Source organism: Heptranchias perlo, chromosome 35, assembly GCF_035084215.1.
Source record: "Heptranchias perlo isolate sHepPer1 chromosome 35, sHepPer1.hap1, whole genome shotgun sequence".
NCBI lineage: Eukaryota > Metazoa > Chordata > Chondrichthyes > Hexanchiformes > Hexanchidae > Heptranchias > Heptranchias perlo.
The window spans coordinates 10,242,862-10,269,048 of record NC_090359.1 but is presented as its reverse complement, the minus strand read 5'-3'; the positions used below and the strand labels follow the sequence as shown (position 1 = coordinate 10,269,048).

The window sequence follows — 26,187 nt, the reverse complement described above, 5'->3', positions numbered from 1 at the left end:
GCGGCCCCGGGGAGGGAGAACTTGCATTTCTCCAGCGCCTGTCACATCCTCAGGACGACCCAAAGCCTCGCAGCCAATGGGGGGCTTTGGAAATGAGGTCACTGTTGTCATGTGGGCAGCCATTTTGTGCACAGCAAGATCCCACAAACAGCAATGTGATAAATGACCAGATAATCTGTTTATAGGTGTTGGTTGAGGATTAAATATTGGCCAGGACACCGGAGAGAACTCCCCTGCTCTTCTTCGAATAGTGTCGCGGGATCTTTTACATCCACCTGAGGGGCCGGACTGGTTTAACGGCTCGTGCAAAAGACGGCCCCTCCGACAGTGCAGCACTCCCTCAGTACTGCACTGGAGTGTGAGCCGAGATTTTGTGCTCAGGTCTCTGGAGGGGAGCTTTAACCCACAACCTTTATGATTCTCGAGGTGAGAGAGTGCTACAAATGAGCCAAGGCCGACACCGAGTACTTCAGAAGGATCGTTAATTCTTCCGTCCCGTAACACGATGTGACTTTCTTCCACAGGAAAATTCATGCCTGAACTTCCAGGAGTTTTGAGGAAAACCGCACTGGATTTGAATCAATCTGCTGGAAAATACTTGAGGCTGACTGGAAACCTCTTTGGATGTTCACACGGCCGGGAGGCACCAAGACAATTCGATGAGACTGTGAAGGATGTCAAGTGAAATCAGGGACATGGCGAGCAACGGTGTGAAGGTAACTGGGGGATCCCCGGGGTAATGTCCAGTCTGTTCAGGTGGGCCGTTTAAAAGGAAATGGAACAGTGTGGGGAGAAAGTTGTCTGGGGACCGGAAACAGAGGGTCCGGGTTAATGGGAGTTGCTGAGATTGGAGAATTGTAAACAATTTTACAACACCAAGTTATAGTCCAACGATTTTATTTTTAATCCCACAAGCTTTCGGGGGCTTTCCCCTTCCTCAGGCGGTGTGGAAGTGATTGGAGAAGGGTTGGAAGTGGTTACCCCAGGGGTCAGTGCTGGGCCCACTTTTATTCTCCGTATTTATGGACCGTTTAGAATTACATAGAATTTACAGCACAGAAACAGGCCATTCGGCTCAACTGGTCTGTGCTGGTGTTTATGCTCCACACGAGCCTCCTCACACCTCTCTTCATCTGTCCCTATCTGTATATCCTTCTATTCCTTTCTCCCTCATGTACTTATCTAGCTTCCCCTTAAAAGCATCTATGCTATTTGCCTCAATTACTCCATGTGTTAGCAAGTTCCACATTCTAACCACTCTCTGGGTAAATAAGTTCCTCCTGAATTCCTGACTGGATTTATTAGTGACTATCTTCTATTCATGGCCCATAGTTTTGGACTCCCCCACAAGTGGAAACACATCTATGTCGACCCTATGAAACTCCCTCATAATTTTAAAGATCTCTATCAGGTCACCCCTCAGCCTTCTCTTTTCTAGAGAAAAGAGCCCCAGCCTGTTGAGTTTATCCTGATAGTTATAACCTCTCAGTTCTGGTATCATCCTTGTCAATCTTTTTTGCACCTTCTCCAGTGGCTCTACATCCTTTTTGTAACATGGAGACCAGAACTGTGCACAGTGCTCAGTGTGGCCTAACCAAGGTGCTGGACAAGTTTAACATAACTTCCCTGCTTTTCAATTCTATTCCTCTGGAAATGAACCCCAGTGCTTTGTTTATTTTTTTATGGCCTTATGAACCTGAGTCACTACATTTAATGATTTGTGTATCTGTACCCCTTGACCCCAATTTGCTCCTCTACCCCATTTGGACTCTTATTATCCAGGAAGTATGTGGCCTCCTTATTCTTCCCACTAAATTTGTACCACCTCACACTTGTCTATATTGAAATTCATTTGCCAATTACACGCCCATTCTGTAAGTTTATTAATGTCTTCCTGTATTTTATCTCAGTCCTCTTCACTATTAACGATATCCCTCAATTTGGTGTTGTCCGCAAATTTTGAAATTGTTCTTCCGATTCCCAAGTCCAAACCGTTGATGCAAATGGTGAACGACAGTGTTCCCAGCACCGATCCCTGTGGAACACCACTTCCCACCTTTTGTCAGTCTGAGTGACTCTCATTAACCCCTGCTCTCTGTTTTCTGTTTTGTTATCAGCTTGCTATCCATTCTGCTACCTGTCCCCTGACTCCACAAGCTCTGACCTTGGTCATGAATCTACAATGCGGTACCTCATCGAAGGCCTTTCAAGATCTTTCAAGATTTTCTTCTTCAGATATTGATTCACTTCCCTTTTAAATTCTGCTTCCCTCATTGTTTCTGGTCGGACATTCCATTGTCCGAACAACCCTCTGCATCAAAAAGAAAACCAACCTCTCTTAATTTGATGCCCTCCAGTTACCGACTCACGAACTGGGATGTGGGCGTCACTGGCAAGGCCAGCATTTATTGCCCTTCCCAGTTGCCCTTGAGAAGGTGGTGGTGTGCCACCTATCTTGAACAATTGAGTGGCTTGCTGGGCCATTTCAGAGGGTGATTAAGAATCAGCCACATTGCTGTGGGTCTGGAGTCACATATAGGCCAGACCGGGTAAGGACGGCAGGTTTCCTTCCCTAAAGGACATCAGTGAACCAGATGGGTTTTTACGACAATCCGGTAGTTTCATGGCCACCATTACTGATACTAGTTTTTTTTAAATTCCAGATTTTATTTAATTAATTTAATTTAAATTTCCCAGCTGCCGTAGATTTGATCTCATGACTCCGGAATATTAGTCCGAGCCTCTAGGATTACTAGTCCAGTAACATAACCACTGTGCTCCCGTACCCGTACGAGTGGAAATAGTTTTCCCTCATTTACTTTATCAAAACCCCCTCATAATTTTGATCCCCTCTCTCTGATCTTATTTAAACTTCTCTGCTCTCATGAAAAGTTATGTCAAGACTCTCATCCTTGGGATCATCTTAGTGAATCTCTTCTGCCCCTCTCCATGGCCGCGACATTCTTACTGAAGTAATGCACCAAAAACTGGACACAATATTCTGACTGTGGCCTGACCCATGATTTGTCCAGGTGTAGCATTAACTCTTTCCTTTTATACTCTATGCCCCTATTTATAAATCCTAGGATCCCATGGGGGTTTTTGCAAAACAGCTTTATCAACTTGTCCTCCCACTTTTTTAAAGATTTGTGTATCTGAATCCCTAAATCTCTCTGCTCCTCTACTCCTTTTACAGTTTTACAGTATAGTGTCTATTTCCTCTCCTTATTCTTCTCACCTCACATCTCTCCCCATTAAATTCCATCTCACATCTACCTGTCCAATCTCCTCACCTGTCTGCCTCCTCCTGAAGTTGTTGACAATCCTCTTCATGGTTAATCTCACTCCTTATCTTTGTGGCAGCTGCAAATTTTGATATTGTGCCCCCTACACCCAGGTCCAGATCATTTCTATCCACAGATATTGAGAAAAGCAATGGTGCCAACACTGACCCCGGGGATCGCCACTGTTTAAATCCTTCCAGTGCAAGAAACATCTGTTAATCACAACTCTCAGTTTTCTGTCCTTTTATCCATGCAATCTCTCATTTCTCTCCAACTTCTCACATTTCTATCCCTAAGTTCTCATGCACAAACAGGCTCTCTTCCCCTTTCCTCTCTCTCTCTCTTACACACAGACTGTTTCTCTTTCCTGTCTCCAATATTCTCTCTTGCCCGTTCTCACAAACCCTTTCTCCCTCTCTATCTCCCTCCCACCCTACCTCTCAGACTCTCCTTCATCCAGATGCAGACTCTCCGAGACACACTCTCAGACTCTCCGAGACTCATTCCCTCTCTCACACAGACTCTCTGTGACTCACTCCCTCTCTCACACAGACTGTCTGTGACTCACTCCCTCTCTCACACAGACTCTCTGTGACTCACTCCCTCTCTCACACAGACTCTCTGTGACTCACTCCCTCTCTCACACAGACTCTCTGTGACTCACTCCCTCTCTCACACAGACTCTCTGTGACTCACTCCCTCTCTCACACAGATTCTCCGAGACTCATTCCCTCTCTCACACTATTTTACCCACTTTTCAGAGAAACTTACAGAACAGAAGGAGGCCATTCATCGTGCCTTTGAAAGAGCTGTCCAATTTAGTCCCACACTCCAACTCTTTCCCCATAACCCTGCATATTAGTCCTCTTCAAGTATATGTCTAATTGCCCTTTCAAAATTCCCATGGAATCTGATTCCACCACCCTTTCAGGGAGTGCGTTTCAGATCTTAACAACTCTCTGTATGAAGAAAAACTTCTCCTCATTTCCTCTCTAGTTCTTTTGCCAATTATTTTAAATCTACGACCTCTGGTTACCGACCCGCTTGCCAGAGGAAACCGAGCAAGTAGGGAGAAACGATCAAAACCCCACTTGATTTTGAACACCTCTATTAAATCTCCCCTTATCCCCGGCTCTAAGGAGAACAATCCCAGCTTCTCCAACCTCTCCACATAACTGATGTCCCTCATCCCTGGTACCATACTGGTAAACCTCCTCTGTACGCTCTCCATGACCTTGACATCCTTCCTAAAGTGTGGTGCCCAGAATTGGCCACAATACTCCAGCTGAGGCCTAACCAGTGATTTGTAAAGGTTCAGCATGACTTCCTCGTTTTTGTATTCAATGCCCCTATTTACAAAGCCAAGTTTCCCATATCCTTTCTTAACCACCTTATCAACTTGCCCTGCCACCTTCAAAGATTTGTGACTATGTACCCCAGGTCCCTCTGTTCTTGCACTCCCCTCAAAATAGTCCCATTTAGATTATACTGCCTGTCCGCTTTGTTCCTCCCAAAGTGCATCACTTCACACTTGTCCGTCTTAAATTGCATCTGCCCTGTGTCTGCCCATTTTACCAGTCTGTCTATGTCCTCCTGAAATCTGCTACTATCCTCCTCACTGTTTACTACGTTGCTAAGTCCTGTATCAGTCGCAAACTTTGAAACTGTGCTCCCGAAACCCAAATCCAGGTCATTTTGATATAACAAGAAAAGTAATGGTCCTAATACTGACCCCTGGGGGACCCCACTGCATACTTCTGTCCAGTCAGAAAAGCATCCGTTCACCACGACTCTCTGCTTCCTTTCCCCTGGCCAATTACGTACCCAAGTTACCACCAATTTTTTCCTTTGATCCCATGGGCCTCTGTTTTCCAAATAAGTCTGTTATGTGATTCTTTATCAAATGCCTTTTGAAAGTCCATATATACAACAGCGACTGCACTACCTCCATCGACCCTCTCTGTTACTTCATCGAAGAATTCAATCAGGTTGGTCAGACATGGTTTGCCTTTAAGAAATCTGTGCTGGCTGTTCCTTCTTAACCCATGCCTCTCCAAGTGAGAATTAATTTTGTCCTTGACAATGGTCTCTCGTAGTTTTCCCACTACTGATATTAGACTGACTGGCCCGTAGTGACCAGTTTTATCCCTCTCTCCTTTTTTGAACAGGGGTGTAACATTTGCAATCCTCCAGTCCTCTGGCACCACTCCCATATCCAAGGAGGATTGAAAGATTGTGGTCAGAGCTTCTGCTATCACCACCCTTGCTTCCCTCAGCAGCCTGGGATGCACCCCACCTGGACCGGGGGACTTGTTCACTTTGAGTGATGCCAACCTATTTAGCACCTCCTTTCTATCTATTTTGATCCTATCCAATATCTCTACTCCCTCCTCCTCTACTGCGACATTAACTTCATCCTCTTCTTTTGTGAAGACAGATGCAAAGTCCTCATTCAGTACCTCAGTCATGCCCTCTGCCTCCACAAGCAGATTTCCTATTTTATCCCTAACCGGCCCCACCATTCCTTTTATCCTTTTCCTTTTCATATTTTTATAAAAGTTTTTGGGTTCCCATTTATGTTACTTGCTAATCTTTTCTCATATTCTCTCTTTGCCCTTCTTATATCCTTTTCAATTTCCCCCTGCACACTCTCCTGGTTGTGTACTGTATTCTGTACCTGACAGTGGTCATAAACCTTTTTCTGTTTTATTTTAAGCTCTATTTCCTTTGTCATCCAGGGAGCTCGAGCTTTGGATGCCGTATCTTTCCTCCTTATGGGAAAATCCTTGGTTTATACCCGAACTATCTCCACCTTGAAGACCTGCCATTGCTCATTTACTGTTTTTTGGCCAATCTTTGTTTCCAGTCCACCTGTGCTCGATCCCTTCTCAAATCACTGAAATTGGCTCTCTTTCAGTTGGATATTTTCACCTTTGATTTTTCTTTGTCCCTTTCTGTAATTACTTTAAACCTAATTATATTATGATCACTATTACCCAGATGTTCTCTCACTGAAATACACTCCACTTGCCTTACATCATTCCCTAAAACTAGATCCAGCACTGCTTCCTTCCTCGTTGGGCTAGAAATATACTAATTAAGAAAGTTCTCCTGTACAAATTTTTCAAATTCTTCACCCTCTCTCCCTTTCAATTACTATAATCCCCTGCGTCTGTCTTTAAGGGACCACATTACTCTGAGTCACCTTCTTTCTCTTAATATACTTGTAAAAACCTTTAGTGTTGTCCTTGATATCCCTCACAAACTGGAGTTGGCAGCTGATATTGTGAGTGAATTTAATCCATGTAAAGAGCGGAAAGAAAAGAACAATTTAATGTTAAAGTAAATCAATCAAATGCCATTAATGACAAATATATTCAAATTAAATATAATCATCGTCTCAAAAATAGTCCTGTTGTATTCCAGTGACAGATTCTGGAATCTAATCAGCCGCGAGGAGATGTCGGACAGCTGCCCAGTGAGACTCGGCCTGTGATGGTTCCTCCCTTCCTCGGGGTAAGCACCTTGGCCAATATCGCCTTTAATGTCGTAAAACACCCTCAGGTGATTCACAGGCGTGATTATCAATCAAAATTTAACACCGAGCCATATAAGGAGGTATTAGGACAGGTGACCAAAAGCTTGACCAAAGAGATAGGCTTAAGGGACGTCTTAGAGGAGGAGAGAAAGAGAAGGAATTCCAGAGCTTAGGATCAATGCAGCTGAAGACACGGCCGCCAATGGTGGAACGATTAAAATCGTCGATGCGCGTGAGGCCAGAATTAGAGGAGCGTGGAGATCTTGGAGGGTTGTAGGGCTGGAGGAGGTCACAGAGATAGGCAGGGGCGAGGCCATGGAGAGATTTGAAAAGAAGGATGAGAATTTTAAAATCAAGGTGTTGCTGGACTGGGAACTAATGTAGGTCAGCAAGCACAGGGGTGATGGGGTGAACGAGACTTGGTGCGAGATAAAATACGGGAGTTTTGGACGAGCTGAAGTTTATGGAGGATGGAAGATGGGAGGCCAGCCAGGAGAGTATTGGAATAGTCAAGTCTAGAGATAACAAAGGCATGGATAAGGGTTTCAGCAGCAGATGAGCTGAGGCAGGTGTGGAGACGGGCGATGTTATGGAGGAGGAAGTGGGCGGACTTCGTGATGGAGCGGCTATATGGTCAGAAACTCATCTCGGGGTCAAATAGGACACCAAGGTTATGAATGGTCTGGTTCAGCCTCAGACAGTGACCGGGGAGAGGGATGGAGTCGGTGACCAGGGAACGGTGTTTTTGGTGGGGACCAATTGAGCCAAGTGTTACTGTGGACGCTGCACGTGATCTGCTACAGAAAATGGATCAACTGATTTAGCAAATGAGATCACCTACAATTCAACGTAATAAATGCCCTGAATCTCAATAAAATGAATAATCTGTAAATCAAAATAGCTGAGATAATCTTAAAGAATGGCTGACCTGCAGCATGAACACAGCTGTGTGTGGGCCTGTCTGTCTATCTACCTGTCTGTCTCCCTTTCTGTCTCCAACCTGCCTGTTTGCTTCACTCGCTCACCCACGGTCGGTCCGTCCCTTGACCTCTCTCACTATTCCTGTTTCCCCTGCTTTTGTACCGCCCAGTCTCTGCATGCTGGTTTCTCTCACTTCCTCCTTGTCCCATTTCACTTGCTCCACATCCCTCTCCCTTACTCCCCATCTCCTATTCTCTCCCAACCGAGTTCTCATCTCTGCGTCCACCTTACTCTGTTTCCTTACCCCTCTCTCTCTCCATTCCTTCTCATCCCTCTCTGTCATCCCCCATCAATCGCTCTTTACCCTCTTCCCTCCCGCTCCGTCCCCATCCACTTTCTCTCTGTGCCTGACCCTGCTCTCCTTTTAATTTCTCGGACACATTTTCTACCCAATCCCCGTGTTTTGCCCCGTCCCTAGATCTCTCTGTCTGCAGTCCATCCCTTTCTGGAGGAGGGCCAATTTCAGTGGGATGAGAACAGATCCGGCCCGGGTAAATTGGAATCATAGATTGGCAGGGAAAACTGTAATTGAACAGTGGGCGGCCTTTAAAGAGGAGATAATTCGGGTACAGACAAAGTACATTCCAACGAGGGAGAAAGGTAGGGCAACTAAAGCCAGAGCTCCCTGGATGACAAAGGAGATAGAGAATAAGATGAAGCGGAAAAAAGCGGTGTATGGCAGGTATCAGGTTGATAAAACAAGTGAGAACCAGGCAGAATATAGAAAGTTCAGAGGGGAAGTGAAAAGGAAATAAGAGGAGCAAAGAGAGAGTATGAGAATAGACTAGTGACCAACATAAAAGGGAATCCAAAAGTCTTCTACAGATATGTTAACAGTAAACAGGTAATAAGAGGAGGGGTGGGGCTGATTATGGACCATAAAGGAGATCTACTCATGGAGGCAGTGGGCATGGCTGAGGGATTAAATGAATACTTTGCATCTGTCTTTACCAAGGAAGAAGATGCTGCCAGAGTCTCGGTAAAGGAAGATATTGTTAAAATACTGGATGGGCTAAAAATTGATAAAGAAGAGGTACTAGAAAGGCTGGCTGAACTTAAAATAGATAAGTCAACTGGTCTGGATGGGATGCACCCGAGGATGCTGAGGGAAGTAAGGGGGGAAATTGCTGAGGTACTGGCCATAATCTTCCAAACAACCTTGGATACGGGAGTGGTGCCAGAGGATTGGAAAATTGCAAATGTTACACCCTTGTTCAAAAAAGAGTGTAAGGATAAACCCAGCAATAACAGGCCAGTCAGTTTAATCTCGGTGGTGGGGAAACTTCTGGAAACAATAATACTGGACAGAATTAACAGTCACTTCGACGAGTGTGGATTGATCAGAGAAAGCCAACACGGATTTGTTCAAGGCAAATCGTGTTTAACTAACCTAATGGAGTTTTTTGATAATGTAACAGAGAGGGTAGATGAGGGAAATGCGGTTGATTTTGTGTATATGGACTTTCAAAAGGCGTTTGATAAAGTGCCACATGGTAGGCTTGTCATCGAGGTTGTGGCCCATGGAATAAAGGGGGCAATAACAACATGGACACAGAATTGGCTAAGTGACAGGAAACAGAGAGTAGTGGTGACCGGTTGTTTTTCGGGCTGGAGGGAGGTGCATAGTGGTGTTCCCCAGGAGTTGGTTCTGGGACTACTGCTTTTCTTGATATATATTAAGGACTTGGACTTGGATGTACAGGGCACATTTTCAAATTTGCAGATGACACGAGACTTGGAAGGGTAGTGTACAGTGCAGAGGATAGTGATAGACTTCAAGAGGATATGGACAGGCTAGTGGCATGGGCGGAAACGTGGCAGATGAAATTTAACCCAGATAAATGTGAGGTGATACATTTCGGTAGCAACGAGGAGAGGCAATATAAACTAGAGGGCAAAATTCTAAAAGGGGTACAGGAAAAGAGAGATCTGGGGGTATTTGTGCACAAATCGTTGAAGGTGGCAGGGCAGGTTGAGAAAGCGGTTAAAAAAGCAGATGAGCCCTGGGCTTTATAAATAGAGGCATAGAATACAAAAGTAAGGAAGTCATGATGAACCTTGATAAAATACTGGTTCGACCACAACTGGAATATTGTGTCCAGTTCTGGGCACTGCACTTTAGTAAAGATGTGAAGGCCTTAGAGAGGGTGCAGAAGAGATTTACTAGAATGATTCCAGGGATGAAAGACTTTAATTATGTGGATAGACTGGAGAAGCTGGGGTTGTTCTCTTTGGAACAGAGAAGGTTGAGAGGAGAGTTGATAGAGGTATTCAAAATCATAAAGGGTCTAGAGAGAAACTGTTCCCATTGGCTGAAGGGTCAAGAACCAGAGGGCATAGATTTAAGGTGATTGGCAAAAGAACCGAAGGTGATATGATGTAAAACTTTTTTACACAGCGAGTGGTTATGATCTGGAATGCGCTGCCTGAGGGGGTGGTGGAGGCAGATTCAATCATGGCCTTTAAAAGGGAACTGGATAAGTAGTTGAAAGTAAAAAATTTTCAGGGCTACGGGGATAGGGCGGGGGAATGGGACTAGCTGGATTGCTCTTGCACAGAGCTGACCTGGACTGGATGGGCTGAATGGCCTCCTTCCATGCTGTAATCTTTCTATGACTCGAAGAGTAAACCGTATGACTCTGCCTAATCATATTTTGATTTTCTAGGTGCCCTGTTACTACGTCCTTAATAATAGATTCCAGCATTTTCCCTACTATTGATGTCAAGCTAACTAGCCTATAGTTCCCTCTTTTCTCTCTCACTCCTTTCTTAAATGGCGGGGTTACATTTGCTGCCTTGCAATCCACAGGGACCATTCTAGAATCTGGGGAATTCTGTAAGATCACAACCAATGCATCCACTATCTCTGCAGTCACCTCTTTTAAAACCCGAGGATGTCGGCCATCAGGTCCAGGGGGTTTCTCGGCTTTTAGTCCCATTAATTTCTCCAGTACTTTTTCTTTACTAATATTAATTACTTTAAGTTCCTCACTCTCATTAGGCCCTTGGTTCCCCACTGTTTCCGGTATGTTTTTTGTGTCATCTGCTGTGAAGACAGATACAAAATATTTGTTTCACATCTCTGCCATTTCCTTTCTCCCCATTATAATTTCTTCTGTCTCTGCCTCTAAGGGACCCACGATTACTTTCACTCATCTCTTCCTTTTCACATACTTGTGGAAGCTCTTACAATCTGTTTTTATATTTCTTGTTGGTTTACTGTCAGATTCAATTTTCTCCCTCTTTATGAATTTTTGGTCATCCTTTGCTGATTTCTAAAACCCTCCCAATCCTCAGGCTAACTACGCTTTTTGACTACATTGTAAGCCTCTGCTTTTAATCTAATATTATCCTTAAATTCTCTAATTAGCCACAATTGTACCACTTTTCCCGTGGAGTTTTATTCCTCAAGGGAATGTATATTAGTTGAGAATTATGAATCATTTCTTTAAATATTTGCCATTGTTTGTCTCCCGTTATATCTTTTAATCTAATTTCCCAATCTACCTCAGCCAACTCGCCCCTCAAACCTCCATAATTGGCTTTGTTTATATTTAAGACCCGAGTTTCGGACTTAACCACATCACTCTCAAACTGAATATGAAATTCTATCATATTATGTTCATTCTCCCCCAGAGGATCCTTTACTATAAGTTTTTTAATTAACCCTGTCTCATTACACAATACGAGATCTCAAATAGCCTGTTCCCCAGGTGGTTCCTCTACCAATTAAGTACTTTTGAAGTCTAGTTGCTGCTTTACTGTAGGAAACACGGCAGTACATTGAACACAGTAAGGTCCCACAAACAGCAATGTGATAATGACCAGATCATCTGTTTTAGTGATGTTGGTTGAGGGATAAAAATTATAATTGAATTTAAAAGACCGGTCCAGCAGTAAGATACAGGTTTTCACCCACCTGCAATGTTTCTAAACCCGACCTTACCACTGGGGAAGATACCAAACAAAGGCTGGGCCAGGGAGGCAGGGACTCTCCACAGGTGGTGGGGGGGAGATCAAGGGAGAATTGCCCAGGTTGCTCTTCCACCCTCTTCTCGTGGCTGGATTCAGACCAGCAATGGTGGAGGTCGAAGACCCAGAGAAGGGGAGAAACGGCCTCAGATATAGAAATGACCGAGGCTCAGTGTTCATCACTGTGGAGTAGTTTACAATTCAGCAAATATATTGTCCACACGGAGAAAATTGTCCACCGCAGCCAACTTATCAGGCGGGTAGAAGTGAACTCTTCGAGGAGTCGCGTTTCCCTTAAAAACTCTCCAGCCAAATGGTAATGTCCCTTTAAATTTACAATCCTGCCACACCAGTCATCGCCAGCTTTAATGTGTTGTGTCAGATCCTCTGTCCAAGCAGTTTTCTGCTCCTGTCACTGTGACTCATTTCTGTTGCACACCAGAGAGAGAGAGAGAATGTACTGCAAGTCTATTTATAAATCTCAGCCCATCTCCCCATCACTCACTGAAACATTGTTGGTGCAGAGGGGTGATTAAGCAACACATATTTCACCCTGTACCTTTCTGCCAGCTGAAATGTGTCCATTATAATGAGAACAGGTGATGTGCCACATAAGTCCAGTGCCTGGCATGTGATCCTTGGCACATTTATACACAGAGGCACCCTCAGAAAAGGTGGCAAATACCATGGCACTATTTTGGATGGAGAGGGCCTGAGGCTTAATTGCGACAGGCCTTTCCCCACAATATATGTGTGAGTGACAGGAGACACAGACGGAGACACGGGAGAGACAGACGGGGAGAGAGAGACAGACAGACAGACATGGGAGAGACAGACGCAGATATTAAAACGTACCCTTGTTTTAGATGGAGTATGACTGAAAAGCAAAGTAATGCATTGTTTCATTGACTAGTAATGTGGTGAATAGTTACGAATAGACCCGAACTCATTCATAACACCTGCAAGAATAACTTGCAGTTATAGCTTTCCCTCCAGTGGCACATGTGGACTATCATGCAATGTGAAACAGGTTGATTTTAACTCTCCCTGATCGCAGGATCAGTTAAAATGGAGCAGCTCCATTTCCCGCTCCATTCCCATCAATCGGCCGTTTTAACGCCACTCATCTTGGCTTTTAACGAGTCTCCCGCCGGACTCCTCGGTCACATCGTAACCCCTGAAATTTAACCCACTTCTGAGCAGGAAGGCCACCCCGCAGGGGGAACCTGTCGAGAAGCCTGCAAGACACACTGAGGTAAGTTTAAAAAATAAACTGACCTTTGAGTAAATAAGGAGAAATTGTTTCCACTGACAGGAGGGTTGATAACCAGAAAAAAACAGATTGAAGATAATTGACATCTAATCCGAATACATTGGGCCCGGTGTTACCAGGGCTGCGGGTTCTCGGCGGGGGGGCTATCGGGCACGTGGGTAACGCGCCCGGTGAAATCAGTCAGCTCCCCGCGCGATCGTAGCATAATTGGATCCACTTACCTGGTCTTCCGGGTTCCCCACTGCTGATCTGCGCGTCGGGCGGACTGCGCGTGCACAGTCAGATCCGTCAGCTGGAGGAGCTCTATTTAAAGGGGCAGTCCTCCACTGACAGATGCTGCAACAAATAGAAAAAATTACAGCATGGAGCAGCCCAGGGGGAAGGCTGCTCCCAGTTTAATGTTGCCTCACTCCAGGTATCAATACATGGGGTGAGGTGGAGGGGGAGGACAGAGATCTTCCCCTCCACCCCCCCCCCCCCCCCCCCACCCCCGGCGGGCGGGAGGAAGCGGCCTGCCTCTGCCACCAGGAAGGCCTGGCTCGAGGTGGCAGAGGAGGTCACCAGCACCACCAACATATCGCCCACCTGCATACAGTGCAGGAGGCGCTCCAATGACCTCAGTCGGTCAGCCAAAGTGAGTACACTTACTCATTCCCCTACACTCCATCTGCCACATTACCGCCCACACCTCCTTCTGCACTGCCAACACTACTCTGGCGCATCACCCCTCATACCCACTCAAACCTCATCCTCATCTTACCTGCACCTACTCACCTCGCCAGTACTCATCCCGCCACTACCACTCAACCCAATCCTCATACAATATCATGGCTCTATCTCATCCTCACCCTCTCATGCATCTCTTTCACGGTCAGCCTCACTCAACCTGCCACTACCTGTGCTGCAGCCACAGGGCATGCATCACATATGTGCAGCAGGAAGCATAAGGCAAACGTGTCGTGAGCATGAAGGGGATGCACAAGCGTGTTTGAGGGTTTGTCATGGTGTTTACCTGTATTTAATTTCTGAGCAACTCACATCACATATTATATTGGCACCACTGCTGCCATGTCTTCGCGAATCTTGTCTGGTTTGTGCAATAATGCCCTTTCCTGAGGATCACTAAGACCCACAACTGATGCCACCCATTGTGTCACTGCAGAGTGGGTGTAGGTGCATTTGCAGGGCTCTTTTGTGCAGACGGCTGAGAGACGTCGGCGATGTCCCCGGTTGCACCCTGGAAGGATGCGGAGGAGAAGTTGTTGAGGGCAGTGGTGACTTTGACAGCAACAGGTAAGAAGATGGTGCTCGGGCCAGCCAGGAGCAGCTTGGCATGAAGGAGGCTGCAGATGTCCACGACTACATGTCGAGTGGCTCTGAGCCTCCGTGTGCACTGCTGCTCAGAGAGGTCCAGGAAGCTGAGCCTCGGTCTGTGGACCCTGTGGCGAGGGTAGTGCCCTCTGCGACGCATCTCTCTCTGCGGTAGCCCTCCCTCCTGCTGGACAGGTGGATGTGTCACAGCGCACTGTTGTGGAGCTCCACGTGTCAGAGGTGGACGGTGAGGCTGGTGATGCTGTTCGCCCTCCAATGAGGTCATGACTGCAGCTACGGCGGCCCCCATCCGGAAGATGTACATCTGAGGGGTCCGCAAGGTAGGTACATATCTCTGGACCCCGGGGTAAGTGTGCAAGTTGGTGACTTTGGTTGTCAGGAGGAGGGTGGTGGAGGCCAAACTTTGTCCCAAGTGACTGAGTGGCCTCCTGCAATGGGTGAGGGTCTCCCCCACCCCCAACCTGTCAAATGGACCTTTGCAGCTGCCACAGGCTGACAGCTGCAACAGGTCCATTTGAACTGGGAGTGTTTCCCCCAGTGTGGGAAACAGTCCCAGTTTCCTTTAAAATCCCACCCCTCCTCACATAATCCCTGAATCAGGTCAGTTAATGACCTGAACAAGCAAAATAAATACGTTCAAGTGGCATCCCGCTGGCTATAATTGCCTGCGGGATTCCCACCAGCGGGGGCTGCGCGCGCACGCTGGCGCATCAGTGGGGAACCCAGAAGTGCGTGGTCCCACTCCGGGATTTCCCAATTTTCGGGGGCCCCCCCGCCAGGAACGCACCCGATAGCGGGTGCTAAAATGCTGCCCATTATATACAAGATGGGTAAAAAGAGTTAAGATACAGATTAGCCATGATCTAAATGAATGGCAGAACAGAATCGCGGGAATGAATGATCCACTCCTGAGGGTGAGCGTGCAGTTCAATGGGCCCTTACTCTCACTTGATTCAGTTCTATGGTGCCTACATTCACAGGGGTACATTCCATGGACCCTGACAGTCACTGGGGTACAGTTCCATGGACCCTGACAGTCACTGGGGTACAGTTCCATGGACCCTGACAGTCACTGGGGTACAGTTCCATGGACCCTGACAGTCACTGGGGTACAGTTCCATGGACCCTGACAGTCACTGGGGTACAGTTCCATGGACCCTGACAGTCATAGAGTCATAGAGTTATACAGCACGGATAGAGGCCCTTCGGCCCATCGTGTCCGCGCCGGCCATCAGCCCTGTCTACTCTAATCCCATATTCCAGCATTTGGTCCGTAGCCTTGTATACTATGGCATTTCAAGTGCTCATCCAAATGCTTCTTGAATGTTGTGAGGGTTCCTGCCTCCACAACCCTTTCAGGCAGTGAGTTCCAGACTCCAACCACCCTCTGGGTGAAAAAGTTCTTTCTCAAATCCCCTCTAAACCTCCCGCCTTTTACCTTCAATCTATGTCCCCTTGTTATAGAACCCTCAACGAAGGGAAAAAGCTCCTTAGTATCCATCCTATCTGTGCCCCTCATAATTTTGTACACCTCAATCATGTCCCCCCTCAGCCTCCTCTGCTCCAAGGAAAACAAACCCAATCTTCCCAGTCTCTCTTCATAGCTGAAGCGCTCCAGCCCTGGTAACATCCTGGTGAATCTCCTCTGCACCCTCTCCAAAGCGATCACATCCTTCCTGTAGTGTGGCGACCAGAACTGCACACAGTACTCCAGCTGTGGCCTAACCAGTGTTTTATACAGCTCCATCATAACCTCCTTGCTCTTATATTCTATGCCTCGGCTAATAAAGGCAAGTATCCCATATGCCTTCTTTACCACCTTATCTACCTGTTCCGCCGCCTTCAGGGATCTGTGAACTTGCACACCAAGATCCCTCTGACCCTCTGTCTTGCCTAGGGTCCTCCCATTCATTGTGTATTCCCTTGCCTTGTTAGTCCCTCCAAAGTGCATCACCTCGCACTTTTCCGGGTTAAATTCCATTTGCCACTGTTCCGCCCATCTGACCAACCCATCTTCCATGGACCCTGACAGTCACTGGGGTACAGTTCCATGGACCCTGACAGTCACTGGGGTACAGTTCCATGGACCCTGACAGTCACTGGGGTACAGTTCCATGGACCCTGACAGTCACTGGGGTACAGTTCCATGGACCCTGACAGTCACTGGGGTACAGTTCCATGGACCCTGACAGTCACTGGGGTACAGTTCCATGGACCCTGACAGTCACTGGGGTACAGTTCCATGGACCCTGACAGTCACTGGGGTACAGTTCCATGGACCCTGACAGTCACTGGGGTACAGTTCCATGGACCCTGACAGTCACTGGGGTACAGTTCCATGGACCCTGACAGTCACTGGGGTACAGTTCCATGGACCCTGACAGTCACTGGGGTACAGTTCCATGGACCCTGACAGTCACTGGGGTACAGTTCCATGGACCCTGACAGTCACTGGGGTACAGTTCCATGGACCCTGACAGTCACTGGGGTACAGTTCCATGGACCCTGACAGTCACTGGGGTACAGTTCCATGGACCCTGACAGTCACTGGGGTACAGTTCCATGGACCCTGACAGTCACTGGGGTACAGTTCCATGGGCGATGATTCTCACTGGGTACATTTCCATGGGCACCTACTCTCACTGAGGTACAGTTCTGTACACTCTGACTCTCACTGGGGTACAGTTCTGTGCACTCTGGCTCTCACTGGGGAACAGTTCGATGCACCCTGACTTTCACTGGGGAACAGTTCTATGCACCCTGACTCTCACTGGGGAACAGTTCCATGCACCCTGACTCTCACTGGGGAACAGTTCCATGAGGACCTACTCTCTCAGTTCCATGGACATTGTCTGTCACTCGAATACTATTCCATGGATCCTGACACACTCTGCGAACAGTTCCGTGGACACTGACACTGGGATACAGTTTCACGGACACTGACACTCACTGGGATACAGTTCCACGGACACTGACTCTCACTAGATACAGTTCCACGGACACTGACACTCACTGGGATACTGTTCCACGGACACGGTCTCTCACTGGGATACTGTTCCACGGACGCTGACACTAATAATGAAATACCATGGATGAATAAAGAGATAAGATCAGAATTGAAACTAAAGAAAAAGGCATATACTCAGCACCTGGACAATAAAGAAGAGGATGACAAAATGGAATACGAAGAGGTTAGGAAATAAGTTTTAAAAAAACCTATTCGGAAGGCAAAGAGGAATTACAAAATTAAATTATCAAAAAATACTTTTTAAAAAGTAAAGTATTCTACAGACACATAAATAACAAAAGGAAAATCATGATCGGGGTAGGGCCACTATGGGATGCACAAGGTAAACTCACAGGTAACGGCAGAAATGTGGAATCATTACTTTGCCTCAATATTGACACTAACAAGATGGATAAGACATTAGAAGCAGAAATCAAAAAAGTTGTAAAGACATTTATGATAGAAAAGGGGAGATAATTGATAAACTGGTCAAACATAGAAAAGAATAGAAGGATATGCTGATAGGGTTAGATGAAGTACCTGAACTATCTCCTCCTTGAAGGCCTCCCTTTGCTCTTTAACTGTTTTACCTGATAATCTTTGTTCCCATTCCATAAGGGCCAGATCCCTTTTCAACTCACTGAAATTAACCCTCTTCCGGTTCAGTATCTTCAACTTTCATTGTCCTTGTACTTTTCCATAATTACTCTAAACCTAATCATATTGTGATCACCGTTTCCAAAACACTCTCCCATTGAAACTTGCCCCACTTCATTCCCCAGAACTAGATCCAGCACTGCTTCCTTCCTCGTTAGGCTGGAAACATGCTGATCAAGAACCTCAGACATTTACAAAAGCTTAAACTATCCCAGCAGCTCAATCTAATACAGCACCTCCAACTAACCCAGTAACTTAAGCTAAAACTGCACTTGCAGCAAATAGATTACCTCAAACTAAAGCTGCTGCCCTAAGTAATCCAGCACCTCAACATAATCTAATACCTCAAGCAAAAACAGCACCTCAGACCAGCCCAGAACCTCAAAATAACCTAATACTTCAAAATAATACAGCCTCCAAACTAATCCAACACTTCAAGCTAACCTCGCACCTCAAGTTAGTCCAGCACCTTAACCTAACCTAGCTCTTCAAGTAGTACAGTACCTCTAACTGGCCCAGCACCTCAAGCTAATACCATGTATCTCTGAAACTGACCACAGCATCCTGAAACTGACTCTGGTACTGCAAACTGGGTTCAGGGACCATAACTGAGGCAGTGTTCAATGACTGACTATCCCATCTCCCCAAATGAGTCAGCATCCTAAAGCTGTCCACAATACGCCCCAAACCGATCACATCATCCACAAAAAAAAACACAATACCCAGAAACTGACCCAGTCCCCACACACTTACCTCACCATCCACACATTGATCAAACACCCAAAGCTAACGATGGCATCACACGTTGGGCTTCTGCCTCCTGTAAAATGATAACTGCACTGTCACAGCAAACCACAGCATCTGTAAACGGACCTTAAACAGTGCACATTACCCCAATACTGAGCAGAGAAACCCCAAACCACAACACCCACAAACTGACACAGAACAACAAACATAGACAACGATCTCTGATGACTCAACACGCCCAGACTGATGCCAACACTGAGGGATTGTAGAAACCCCTGACGCTCAGCCTTCGGTGTCAGCCTCGTCATGTGGGTTCATTCTGGGTTCGAGATATGTTTCATGCATTGAGTATTTTTAGGCTGATGAATCAGTGTAAGACTTTGGTTGTCTTGGATTCTGGGCTTATTTTGAGTTTCAACACAAATTTGAGTTCTTGGCTTTTCTTTATGTTTATAATTCATTTTACATGAGTTGGTCACTTCAGAATTAGGATTGGTTAGTGGTCCCAGTTCAGTTTTATATTCTGGATCAGTTTGGTCAATTTGAGATTCTGTGTTGTTTTGAGTTTCTGGCTCAGTATCTGGTTGTAACATACTCCACACAAACTGACCACAAGAGCTCCAATTAACTCAGAACCCTCAAGACTAACATTCTCCACGCATCCAAAAACGCCCAGCCCCACAAAATATTCCACAGGACCCCGGCAAAGACTGATCCTCACAGACTGATCTCAATGACCCCTAACATTACATCATATCTAAAAACAGCAGAAGAGCCTGAAACAAACTACAGAAATAACAAGTGAACCAGTGGAGTCAGCGAGGGTTCTGGGCCAGGTCGGGTTTCCAGGTCTGCTTGGTGTTTCGGGTCTGTTTAGGATTTGCCGTATTTTAATATTCTGAGTCCGTTTAGGATAATGGATCAGTTTAGGGTTTAGATCAGCCTGTGATTCTGAGTTGGTTGCAGTTTTGCTTTGATTCCGGGTTCCAGGTCGGTTTAGGATTCTGGAACAGTTTAACGTTCTTCCACTGTGAGAGGGGAAACCAGAGGACCGGAGCTCTTGGATTGACGAGGGTTTCATTGGAGCTTTAACAATTTAGGCCACGGAAAGTGTCAGTTTGAGGGTCTGGTTCAGTTTTGGTTTCTGTACAGGTTTAGGGTTTTATGTCGATTTAGGGTTTTGTGTCACTGGGTTTCGGGTTGTTTTGGGTATCCAGTCATTTCAATTTACATATTAATTTGGGGCTTAATGTGAGTTTGTGATTCTGGGTTACTTTGTAGTTATGGTCAGTGTAAGATTCTGGGTCATGTTGAGGTTCTGACTCAGTACTCGGTTGATGGCCAGTTCAGGGAACCTGGTCCCTTTTGGGATTCTGGATCAGTTTAGAGTTCCAGGTCAGTTTAAGTTTCTAAGTCACTGTGGGATTGTCAGCTAATTTAGGGTTCAGCTCAGCTTAGTGTTCTTGGTCTCTGAAATGCTTTGGATCAGAGGCTCTTAAGAACAGCGAAGGGCTCTTATTCATAGAGAGTTCTGCATATCTTCAGGGTTCCAGGGCACTTTTAACTTTAAGATCAGGTTGAGGTTGTTCAGAGGTTTGGGCGTTCATGTTCAGTTCAGTTTAGTTTGGGTTCAGGTAGAGTTTTTGTCTCTGGGTCATTTTACAGTTTCTGGTTTATTTGAGGTTTGTATATGAGTTTAGGGTCTTCCAGTGTTGGGCTTCGTGTTGTTTAGATTTGAGGATCTGATTGAGAGTTGTTGCTTGTTTTGTTCAGAGTCTTTGTTGGGTTCTGGTTAAGTTTAGGTTTGTGACTTGCTCTGGTTCTGCTTCAGTTTGGGGGAATGATTGAGCATCTGATTAAGGGTTAGTTTGGGAATTTAGGTCAATTTATGTTTCAGTGTCAGTTTAGGATTGTATCATTATATGTTTGCCTTGTCGTGCAAGTGTCTTACATGAGTTTCGGGTTCTGGGTCATTTTGTAGTTATGGTCAGTTTATGGTTCAGGTTCAGTTTGGAAATCTTCAATATCATTTCCACCTCAATATTTATCCAGTGAATCGTCACAGCTTTAACTGAGGATTTATTCCACATATCACTACACAATGGGGAAATCCTTCCAATCGAACACTAAGGATTGTTAATGTTGTATCCACGTCACATAGTGTTGTGACACACAATCTATTTCTCTTGTTGTATTTTAGACTATTACTGTGTGAGTTTCTGTTCTTGTGGAGGTGTCTGTGGGTTCCTGTGGGCTGGATGTTGGTAATTTCAGCCTCGAATGCCTGTGTTTGGACACAGCCCACATTGACGAGGCAAATCTGTTCTACCTGCTGCTTGTTAGAATCCTGCATTGAATCAGTCTGGGCAGCGTCAATCCATTACTTACTGGGAATGGGCCCACAGCAAATATTGCTTTTAACTAATGATCTCACTCAGACAGGCTGGAGTATGGCCGGTGTCAAAAGTGAATGAGTGTCAGACTGGTGAAAATGTTGGTGCTATTGGGGTGTATGGTTACAACAGTAATGAAACTTCACTCACTTAATCTTCCAATATACACAGCAAATCTTTGTTTAGTTTATAAATAATGAACCCAGGCCCTGTGATTACAATTACAACTTACTGTCCCTAAAATTTAATGGAAACTGAGCAACTTGTGTTGATGTATCACCAGCCTGAAAATATAACCTCTGAACACCAACCATGGAGTGAGTGAAGCAATAGGTGGCAGCTGCAGTTAAAGGCAGAGAAATGGAATATGTAGAGAGAGACAGGTAGGGAGAGGGAGGAATGTGGAGAGACAGAAACGGAAAGTCAGAAAGAGGGAGGGTGGAAAAAGAAAGGGAGTGACTTAAGCAGAACGGGATGGACGGGCCAAAATGAGGGGATTGCATCGAAAAAAATGTCCGTGAAATTAGAGAGAGCAGGGCCAGGCACAGAGAGAAAGTGTATCGGGATGGAGCGAGGGGGAAGAGAAAGGATAGACAGCGATTGATGGGGATGATCGAGAAGGACGAAAAGAAATGGAGAGAGGGAGGGATAGGGACTCATTGAAGTGGACACAGAGAGGAGAACTGGGTTGGGATAGAATAGGAGATGGGGAGCAAGGTCGAGAGGGATGACGTTTGAGTGAAACAGACAGGGAGAACGAGAGAGACACAAGCACACAGGGAGTTGGAGGCAAGAAAGCAGTGGAAACAGGAATAGTGAGATAGGCAATGGGAACTAGAGAGAGACAGGGAGGGATGAAGACAGGTATAGGCCGCATCAGAGAGAGAAAGAGAAGCAAACGGGAAGGTCATAGACAGACAGACAGGCAGACACGCAGACAGTTGTGCTTATGTTGCAGGTCAGCCATTCTTTAAGATTATCTCAGCTATTTTGATTCACAGATGATTCATTTTATTGAGATACAGGGCACTTATTATGTTGAATTGCAAGTGATCTCATTTGCTAAATTAGGTTCATCGATTTTCTGTAGCGGATCATGTGCAGTGTCCAGAGTCCAGATAATCTTAAAGAATGGCTGACCTGCAGCATGAGCACAGCTGTCTGCGTGTCTTGCCTGTCTGTCTCTCTCTGCCTGTCTCCGACTTGGCTCAATCGATAGGGTGACAGGATCTGGGATTTAGTTGGGAGGATCTGCAATTTTGCTTATAGGACATGGAATGTAGTTTACAGGGTCTGGGGTGTAGTTTCGTTCTGTGTACACATTTGTAAAAAATTTTGGAAACAACAGTGAGCGAGCCCCAGTTGGAGTGGGATGGAGAGTTTCATGAACCCAGTACGGGGTGTGTCAGCACCTGGAGATTTATTATAGTAAATGGAGAGCAGGTCCCCAGTGACACCAGAAGCAGAGTTTTATCAACACAGAACATGGAGATTTCTTACACAGATCAAACCCTTACTGGTAAAGTCACACATTGTACAAAAGGGATCCAACAAATTCCTGAAATTCGTCATTTCGTAACGAAGAGGGTTATTCATATATCAGTGATAACGCCCAGTGTGTGCAACCTGCTGTCGACAGGATCTGAGCTAACTGGAGCCTTGTTTATTTTTTTAAAATCTGTGTGTCTGGCTCTGTATCCCCGTGTGTCGGACATTGTATCCCTCTGTGTCTGACCCCGTGTCCCTGGCCCTGTACCCCCGTGTCCCTGTCATCATCACCCCCTCCTGAAAAAGCCCACCCTTGACCCCTATGTCCTTGAAAACTACCACCCCATCTCCAACCTCCCTTTCCTCTCCAAAGTCCTTGAACATGTTGTTACTTTCCAAATCCGTGTCCATCTTTCCTGCAACTCATTGAAACCCTCCAATCAGGTTTCCGCCTCTGCCACGGTACTGAAATGGCCCTTATCAAAGTCACAAATGACATCCTGTGTGACTGTGACTGTGGTAAACCATCCCTCCTCATCCTTCTCCACCTGTTTGCAGCCCTTGACAGGGTTGATCACACCATCCTCCTCCATCGCCTCTCCTTCACCATCCAGCTGGGTGGGACTGCCCTCTCCTGGTTCCATTCCTATCTAACCACTCGTACCCAGAGAATCACCTGCAATGGCTTCTCTTCTCGCTCCCACACTGTTACCTCTGGAGTCCCCCAAGGACCTATCCTTGGCCAATCCCCTTTCCTCAACTACATGCTGCTGCCCCTCGGCAACAACATCCGAAAACACATCAGGTTCCACATGTACGTTGACAACACCCAGTTCTACCTCACCACCAACTCCTTCGACCCCTCCACTATCTCTGATTTGTCATACTGCTTGTCTGACATTTAGTACTGGGTGAGCAGAAATATCCTCCAACTAAATATGGGGAAAACTGAAGCCATTGTCTTTGGTCCCCACCACAAACACCATTCCCTAGCCACCGACTCCATCCTTCTTCCTGGCCACTGTCTGAGGCTGAACCAGAGCGTACACAACCTTGGCGTCCTATTTGATCCTGAGATGAGTATCCGACAGCAAATCCGCTCCAACACCAAGACCACCTACTTCCACCTCAGTAACATCGCCCGTCTCCGCCCCTGCCTCAGCTCATCTATTGCTGAAACTTTCATCCATGCCTTTGTTATCTCTAGACTTGAATATTCCAATAATCTCCTGGCCAGCCTCCCATCTTCCACCCTCCATTAACTTGAGCTCATCCAAAACTCTGCTGCCCGTATCCTAACTCGCACCAAGTCCCGTTCAGCCATCACCCCTGAGCTCGCTGGCCTACATTGGCTCCCGGTCCAGCAACGCCTCAATTTTGAAATTCTCATCCTTGTTTTGAAATCCCTCCATGGTCTCACCCCTTCCTGTCTTTGACCTCCTCCAGCCACACAACCCTTTGGGATCTCTGTGCTTCTTCAATTTTGGCCTTTTGCGCATCCCCAATTTTAATCGCTCCAGCATTGGCAGCTGTGTCTTCAGCTGCCTCGGCCCTTAGCTCTGGAATTCCCTCCCTCAACCTCTCTACCTCTCTTCCTTTAAGCCGCTCCTTCAAACCTACCTCTTTGGCCAACCTTTTGGTCACCTCTCCTAATATGTCCTTATGTGACTCGGTGTCAAATTTTGTTTGATAATCGCTCCTGTGAAGTGCTCTGGGACATATAATTACATTAAAGGCACTATAGGGTATTTCGAATGACATCACTCTTTAACTTCCGGTGGCCATGTTGGTTATTTTCCAACTCCTGCAAAAGATGTTACATATTCACCAATTGCTGACATTGATTGTACATCTGTCAAAGGCAAAAAGAGATTTGATGCCCGGATGCAACTTTCCCTACCAACAGTACCACACCCAGTTGCACAGAGACGACGGCAAACTCACAATATCCCACCACCAAATGATGCAGATGTTCCAAGATTTTTTGAGCATTTTAGTCAGACTGGAACAAAGACTGCCATTCTCAGCATAATGGAACCATGCAATGCAGATTTTATACCTAAACCTGTGCAGCCTCATTTCCTTAAGCCATTGAAGTAACTCAGGGACAGCAAAGGATATGGGCCCCGACAACATCCCGGCTGTAGTGCTGAAGAATTGTGCTCCAGAACTAGCCGCGCCTCCAGCCAAGCTGTTCCAGTACAGCTACAACACTAGCATCTACCCGACAAAGTGGAAAATTGCCCAGGAATGTCCTGTCCACAAAAAGCAGGACAAATCCAATCCGGCCAATTACCACCCCATCAGTCTACTCTCAAGCAAAGTAATGGAAGGTGTTGTTGACAGTGCTATCAAACAGCACTTACTCACCAATAACCTGCTCACCGATGCTCAGTTTGGCTTCCACCAGGACCACTTGGCTCCAGACCGCATTACAGCCTAGTCCAAATGTGGACAAAAGAGCTGAATTCCAGAGGTGAGGTGAGAGTGTCTGCCCTTGACATCAAGGCAGCATTTGACCGAGTGTGGCACCAAGGGGCCCTAGAAAAATTGAAGTCAATGGGAATCGGGGAAAACTCTCCAGTGGCTGGAGTCATACCGAGCACAAAGGAAGATGATAGTGGTTGTTGGAGGCCAATCATCTCAGCCCCAGGACATTGCTGCAGGAGTTCCTCAGGGCAGTGTCCTGGACCCAACAATCTTCAGCTGCTTCATCAATGACCTTCCCTCAATCATAGGGTCAGAAATGGGGATGTTCGGCTGATGATTGCATAGTGTTCAGTTCCATTCGCAACCCCTCAGATAATGAAGCAGTCCGTGCCCGCATGCAGCAAAACCTGAACAACATCCAGGCTTGGGCTGATAAGTGGCAAGTAATATTTGCGCCAGACAAGTGCCAGGCAATAACCATCTCCAACAAGAGAGAGTCTAACCACCTCCCCTTGACATTCAACGGCATTACCATCGCCGAATCCCCCACCATCAACATCCTGGGGTCACTATTGACCAGAAACGTAACTGGACCAGCCACATAAATACTTGGCTACAAGAGCAGGTTAATTACAGTCTAAGTATCACCACTTTCTCATCACTGGAGAGTCTATAACTCGGGGGCACTGATTCAGGATAAGGGGTCGGCCATTTAAGACTGAGATGAGGAGGAATTTCTTCACTCAGAGGGTTGTGAATCTTTGGAATTCTCGACCCCAGAGGGCTGTGGATACTCCGTCCTTGAATATATTTCAGGCTGAGAGCGATAGATTTTTGGAATCTAAGGGAATCAAGGGACATGGGGATCGGGTGGGAAAGTGGAGTTGAGGTGGAAGATCAGCCATGATCTTATTGAATGGCGGAGCAGGCTCGAGAGGCCGTATGGCCACTCCTGGTCCTATTTCTTATGTTCTTAAGTTGTCATTATCAATTGCTGAAACTTGGTCAGGGAATTTCTAGCAGTTTCATTAATGAAGGGTTCAAGAAAATTAAACACAATTATAAGCACCATGAAGTTCTGAAGA

At 46.2% G+C, this 26,187-nt stretch overlaps 1 long non-coding RNA gene across 1 annotated transcript; it reads left to right on the top strand.

Moving 5' to 3' along the window:
- Positions 1-397: 397 nt before the first annotated feature.
- On the top strand, positions 398-25,981 carry LOC137302024 (uncharacterized). Its single transcript, XR_010958401.1, has 3 exons — positions 398-716; positions 6,711-6,800; positions 24,534-25,981. It is a non-coding gene; the product is annotated as an uncharacterized lncRNA (long non-coding RNA).
- Positions 25,982-26,187: the final 206 nt, after the last annotated feature.